Source organism: Leptonychotes weddellii, chromosome 2 (genome assembly GCF_054177405.1).
Source record: "Leptonychotes weddellii isolate Sample4059 chromosome 2, ASM5417740v2, whole genome shotgun sequence".
Classification (NCBI taxonomy): domain Eukaryota; kingdom Metazoa; phylum Chordata; class Mammalia; order Carnivora; family Phocidae; genus Leptonychotes; species Leptonychotes weddellii.
In genome coordinates, this window is record NC_138370.1 from 129,784,190 (window position 1) to 129,791,235 (window position 7,046).

The 7,046-nt window shown below is 37.0% G+C and overlaps 1 pseudogene; it reads left to right on the plus strand.

Annotated features, from left to right (window-relative positions):
- The first annotated feature begins 1,196 nt into the window (after positions 1-1,196).
- On the plus strand, positions 1,197-2,296 carry LOC102729277 (actin, cytoplasmic 2 pseudogene; annotated as a pseudogene).
- Positions 2,297-7,046: the final 4,750 nt, after the last annotated feature.

A 7,046-nucleotide genomic window follows, 5' to 3' on the forward strand; every position in this document is an offset into this window, starting at 1 on the left:
GCCTTTCTTATAAAATGTTAATGTTTCATTTTAAATCAAATATTGTTATATTGAGTACATACTGATCAGAAGGAAATTTGTCATACTGGTACATAGAAATTTGTGACATCAATAAATACATAAGTTGAATGTTACTAACTTTTTAAATGTATGTGTGGAATTCTGCATCTGCTTTTATATTATTTGACGTCTCATGTAGTACATTCCCATATTTGGGAGAGGTCATGGTGAATGTGGTAGGCAGAATAATAAGCCCCTAAAAATGTCCAAACGCAGTCCCTGGGATGTGTATATTGTTATCTTATATGGCAAAGAGTCAAAGGGTCTTTGATGTAAATAGGGATATGTATTTGAGATAAGAAATTATCCTGGATTATCCAGTTGACCAAATCTAATCACATGAGTTCTTAAAATTAAGAACCTTTCTTGGCTGAGCTTAGAGACAGATGTGACAATGAAGAATGGTCCAAGAATTGAAATGGTGCTGGCTTTGCAGATGAGGGAAGGAGAGCACAACCTAAAGGATGTGCAGACCTCTGGAAGCTGGAAAAGGCACAGAAACTGATTATCCCCTAGAGCAATCAGGGCAGAACACAGCCCTAGTGACACACTGAAATCTGTGTGGGACTTCTGACCTACAGAAATGTAAAATAACAAATTTGTGTTGTTTAAGCTGCTAAATTTGTGGTAATGTGTTATGATGGCAGTAGAAAACCAACACAGTAAACAATTCACATCAATTATAAGAAGGGGATACCTGTGAAGGCATCTTATAGTCATGAAGATGAAGGACAAGAATGAAATAGAAGGAGAACTCGCAGAGAACCAACTGCACAAACAGCATATCATGGAGTTCATTATAGGGATTCTCCTGCTTACTATTGACCTTTAAAGGAGCAGCATCATATGTATACAAAGGACACTCCTTAACAGGACAAAGATTTTATAATCTCAACTTTGGGAAATGAATTAAGATGAAGGGTCTTGTTTGATAAAAGAAGATGCACTGAACCTGAAAATATTTAAAACAGGGTGCCAGCCTGTTTTTGCTCTCAGTGGTATTCTTAGCAACAGTGACAGTAGACTGTCCATGTTTCCAATTAAAAGAAACTTGGAAGTTCTCACTCGCTACAGCCAGCTGGCATTCCACGTTCTCCCACTGCCTGTTCTCTGCATCCACTGCTTCTACCTCCACAATGCAAGAAGAAATCTCTGGGCTCGTCATCGGTAATGGGTCTGGCATGTGCAAGGGAGGCTCTGCTAGAGACGATGTTCCTTGAGCCATGTTCCTGTCCATTGTCGGGCAACCCTGAAACCAGGGTGTTATGGTGTGTATGGGCCAGAAGGACTCCTACGAGGGTGATGAGGCCCAGAGCAAGGGGGGCATCCTGACCCTCAAGGACCCCATTGAACACAACATTGTCATCAACTGGGATGACATGAAGAAGATATGGACACCACACCTTCTACAATGAGCTATGCATGACCCCTGAAGAGCACCCGTCCTTCTGACCGAGGCCCCCCTGAACCCCAAGGCCAACTGTGAGAAGATGACTCAGATCATGTCCAAGACCTTCAGCACCCCAGCCATGTATGTGGCCATCCAGGCTGTGCTGTCCCTGTATGCTCTGGCCACACCACTGGTATTGTCATGGACTCTGGGGATGGGGTCACCCACACTGTGCCCATCTATGAGGGGTACGCCCTGCCCCATGCCATCCTGTGTCTGGACCTGGCTGATCACCTCATGAAGATCCTCACGGAGTGTGGCTATAGCTTAATCAACACCGTCCCCCCACCACCCCTGAACGGGAAATCGTGAGTGATATCAAGGAGAAGTTCTGCTACGTTGCCCTGGATTTCAAGCAGGAGATGGCCACCACAGTGTCCTTATCCTCCCTGGAGAAGAGTTATGAGCTGCCTGATGGGCAGGTGACCACCATTGACAACGAGCAGTTCTGTCCTAAGGTGCTCTTCCAGGTTTCCTTCCTGGGTATGGAATCGTGTGGTATCCATGAGACCAACTTCTCATCATGAAGTGTGAAGTTGATATCCAGAAGGACTTCTATGCTAACACGGTGAGAATGTACCCTGGCATCGCCGACAGGATGCAGAAGATCATAGCTCTGGCACCCAGCACGATGAAGATCAAGATTATTGCTCCTTCTGAACGCGAGTACTCCATGTGGATTGGGGGCTCCATCCTAGCCTCATTATTCACCTTCCAGCAGATGTGGATCAGCAAGCAGGAGTATGATGGACTGGGCTCCTCCATCCCCACCACAAATGCTTCTAAATGGACTATGAGCAGATGTGTAGCATTTTCTCCATCAGTGAAATCCAAAGTATAAATTTGCCCTGGCAAATGTATACACCTCATGGTAACCCCATGAAACTGGAATAAAAGAAAAGAAATGAAAATGAAAAGAAATTTGTCTTTGAAGCTTGCATTTGATATCAGCACTGGATTGTAGAACTTGTTGCTGATCTTGAACTTGTATCCAATTAACTGTTCCCTTGGTATATGTTTAATATCCTGTATATATCTTTGATTTAAACCCTTAGTACACGCTGCTAGGTCACTTTGTGGCTGAGGTTGAGACCATGTTTATGGAAGAGAAATTCATTGGTTTGAGAATCTGCGGGACCATGAGTTTCTTGATCTGTACAGGCTATTAATGTGTAAGAGCTGCCTATTCCAGGATTTCTCTAGAGACTGGCAAGAGTCCTGAATGAGTTGTCATTTCTGTCTTGCCAGTCTGACAGGGTGGGGAAGGTCTGAGCCTTAGGACCCACTTTCCTTTCTTACCTGATGTTTTCTTGCCAGAACACCATGGGTTGTTAATTGCCTTGAGTTGGAAAACAGTTTGCATTTACAATTATAAATTTATTCATCTTTTTAATTTATGTAACATTTTTATATGCAATTCTTAATTCTTTAAGAGAGGAGAACAAATTTTGGTTTTCTACTGTCATGTGAAAACATTAGGCCCCAGGAACTCATTATTGTGTGAGGAAAATAAAGTGCTGCAGTGAAAAACAAACAAAAAACAAAACAAAAACCTGGATGAGGAGGAATTGGACTCAGTCTGATTTTGATTATTTTAGGTTGGGTTGGGCTTTTAGCACTTGTCAGATGCTTGCCCAATTTTTTCTAACTCTTTGCTGCTAGTCATGATTATGTAGCACAGTCAAAGAAAGCAGGACAGAGAAATCAGCAAAGACTTGATCATGTTTTTTTCTTTATTTTCTGCTTTGAGATATAATTTTTTTATTATGTTAATCACCATACAGTACATCATTAGTGTTTGTGTTCCATGATTCATTGTTTGTATATAAATATAATTGACATATTGTGTAAGTTTAAGGTGTACAAAGTGATGATTTGATACATGTATATATTGTGAAATGTTTGCTACAATAAGGTTAGTTAACATCCTTCACCTAACATAATTATCATTTTGTTATTACAGTAAGAATTTTAAACTCTCATAGCAAATTTTAACTATTCAATACAGTATTATTAACTATAGTCACCATTCTTGTGCCTTAAATACCTAGAACCAATCAATCTTACAACTAAAATTTGTACCCCTTGAGCAATATCTCCCCAATTCCCCACCCCTCAGCCTCTGGCCACCAACATTCTATTCTCCATTTTTATGAGTTTTTGAGTTTTTAGAATCCACATATAAACGAGATCATACAGTATTTGTTTTTCTCTTTCTGACTTATTTTATGTAGCATAATGTCCTCAAGTTCCATCCATTTTGCTGCAAATGAAGATTTTCCTTTTTTGGTGACTGAAGAACACTCTATTATGTATTTATACCACAATTTCTTTATCATTCATCTATCGATGGACACTTAGTTTAATTTCATGTCTTGGCTATTGTGAATAATGCTTCAGTGAACATGGGGGTACAGATATCTCTTTAAGATAGTGAATTCATTTCCTTTGGATATATACATGAAGTGAGATGGATTGTATGGTAGTTCTAGTTTTAATTTTTTTTTTTTTTTTTTGAGGCACCTACACACAGTTTTCCATAGTGGCTGCACCAATTTACATTCCCACTAACAGCACACAGGATTCCCTTTTCACATCCTTGCAAACACTTACCTCTTGTGTTTTTGATAACCATTCTAATGGGTGTGAGGTGATACCTCATTGTGGTTTTGATCTGCATTTCCCTGATGATTAGTGATGATGAGTTCCTTTTTATGTACCCATTGGCTGTCTGTCTTCTTTGGGAAAATGCCTATTCAGATCCTCTGCCCATTTTTTTTAATGGGATTTTTTCTTTGTTATCCAGTTGTATGAGTGCTTTTTTTTTTTTTTTAAGATTTTATTTATTTATTTATTTGAGAGAGGGAGAGCATGAACAGAGGGAAGGGCAGAGGGAGAGGGAGAAGCAGGCTCACCGCTGGGCAGGGAGCCTGACACAGTGCTCAGTCCCTAGACCCTGGGATCATGATCTGAGCCGAAGGCAGACCCTTAACTGACTGAGCCACCCAGGTGCCCATCAGTTGTATGAGTTCTTTATATATCTTGAATATTAACCTCTTATCAGATATATGGTTTAAAAATGTTTTCCCATTCCAAAAGGTTGCCTTTTAATTTTGTTGATTGTTTATTTTGCCATGCAGATACTTTTTAGTTTGATGTAGTCCCAGTTGTTGATTTTTTTTGCTTCTGTTGATTGTACTTTTGTTGTCCTATCCAAAAAATCCTTGCCAAAACTGGTGTTGAGGAGATTTTTTTGTATATTTTCTTCTAGGATTTTTATGGCTTCAGTATTATGCTCAAGTTCTTGATCCATTTTGGGTTAATTTGTGTGAGAATTGTAAGATAAAGGTCCAGTTTCATTTCTTGCATGTGAAATTCCAGTCTTCCTAATACCATTTAATGAAGAGACTATCCTTTCCCTACTGAGTATTCTTGGCTCCCTCATCCACTATTATTTGACCATATGCATGGGTTTATTTCTGGGCTCTTGATTCTGTTCCATAGGTTTTTGTGTCTCTTAGTATTCTTATACCATACTGTTTTGATTACTATAGTTTTGTAATATAATTTGAAATCAGGAAGTGTGATGTTTTCAACTTTATTATTAAGATTGCTTTAGCCATCAGGCTCTTTGGTGATTCCATATGAATTTCCATGAAAAATACCATTGGAATTTTGATAGAGATTGCATTACATCTATAGACTGTTTGGGGTAGTATGGGTTTTTAAGAAAATAATATTAACAGTTCTGATCCATGAGCACAGAATATATTTCTATTTGTGTTTTCTTCTGTTTCTTTCATCAGTGTCTTATAGTTTTTAGAGTAGAGATCTTTCACCTCCTAGGGTAAATTTATTCCTAAGTATTTTATTATTTCATTGTTTTTGATGCTTTGGTAAATGGGATTTTATAGATAGTAACTAAGGTAAATACCTTTTTCAGACAGTTATTGTTGATGTATAGATACACATGTTTTTTTTTATGTTGATTTTGTACCTAAAACTATACTGAATTTATTATTTTATCAGTTTTTCTGGTGGAGTCTTTAGTATTATCTATATAAAAGATCATGTCATCAGCAAACATACAATTTAAAGTTTTCCTTTCTGATTTGGATGCCTTTTATTTCTTTTTCTTGCCTAATTGCTCTGGCTAGGACTAACAGTACTCTGTTGAATAAAAGTGGCAAGAGTGGGCACCTTTGTCTTGTTCCTAATCTCAGAAGGAAAGCTTTCAACCTATCATCATTGACGTATGATGTTAGTTGTTGGCTTGTCATATATAGTTTTTATTATGTTGAGATATGTTTATCCTATACCCAATTTGTTGAGAGTTTTTATCAAGACAGGATGTTGAATGTTGTCAGCTTCTTTTTCTGCATTTATTGAGATGATCTTATGATTTTTTTTCTTTCATTCTATTATTGTGGTATATCACATTTATTGATTTGTGTATGTGGAATTATTCTTGCATCCTAGGGATAAATCCCATTTGATCATGATGTATGACTTTTTAATGTGCTGTTGAATTTGTTTTGCTATTTTCTTGAGAATTTTTGCATCTATATTAGGAATATTGGTTTACAGTCTTATTCTCTTGTAGTGTGCTTTATCTGACTTTGGTATTAAGGTAATACTAGCTTCATAAATTATTTTGAAAGTGTTCTGTTTTCAGTTTTCTGGAAGATTTTGAGAAGGGCTGGCATTAATTCTACTTTAAGTGTTTAGAATTCACAGTGAAGCCATCAGGTCCTGAGCTTTTCTTTGTTGGGAAATTTTTGATTGCTGATTCAATTTCTTTACTTGTTTATTGGTTTGTTCAAATTTCTATTTTTTTCATGATTCAAATGTGGTACATTGCATGGTTCTAGAAGCTTATGCATTTCTTCTAGGCTATCCCATTTGTTGGCATAATAATTCATAGCAGTCTGTTAGGATCTTTTGCAATTCTCTGGTATCAGTTGTAACTTCTCTCACTTTTGATTTTTGTATGGAAGTACTCCCCATATATTTTCTTGGTAATTCCAGCTGAAGGTTTGTCAATTTTTGTTTATCTTTTCAAAACACACCTCTTATTATCATCTTTACTACTTTTTATTCTCTATTTGATTTATTTCTTCTTGGATTTTATCTTCTTCCTTCTGCAAACTGTGGGCTTATTTTTTTTAGTTCCTTAAGGTTTAAAATTTTGTTGTTTAATGAGATCTTTTTTTTTTTTTTTAATGTAGACATTTATCACTATGAAAGTCCCTGTTAACACTGCTTCTGGTGCATCTCATAAGTTTTGCCGTGTTTCCATTTCTGTTTGTTGTAAGATATTTTTTCTTAACTTTTGTTTGTTGTAAGATATTTTGTAAGATAAGATTTCCCTTTTGATTTCCTCTTTAACTCATTGGTTATTCAGGAATGTGTTTAATTTTCACATATTGTGAATTTTCCAGAGCTCTTTTTGTTATTTCCAGTTTCATATGACTGTGGTCAGAAAAGAAAACTTGGTATGGTTTTATTCTTAAATTTGTTAAGACTTGTTTTGTTA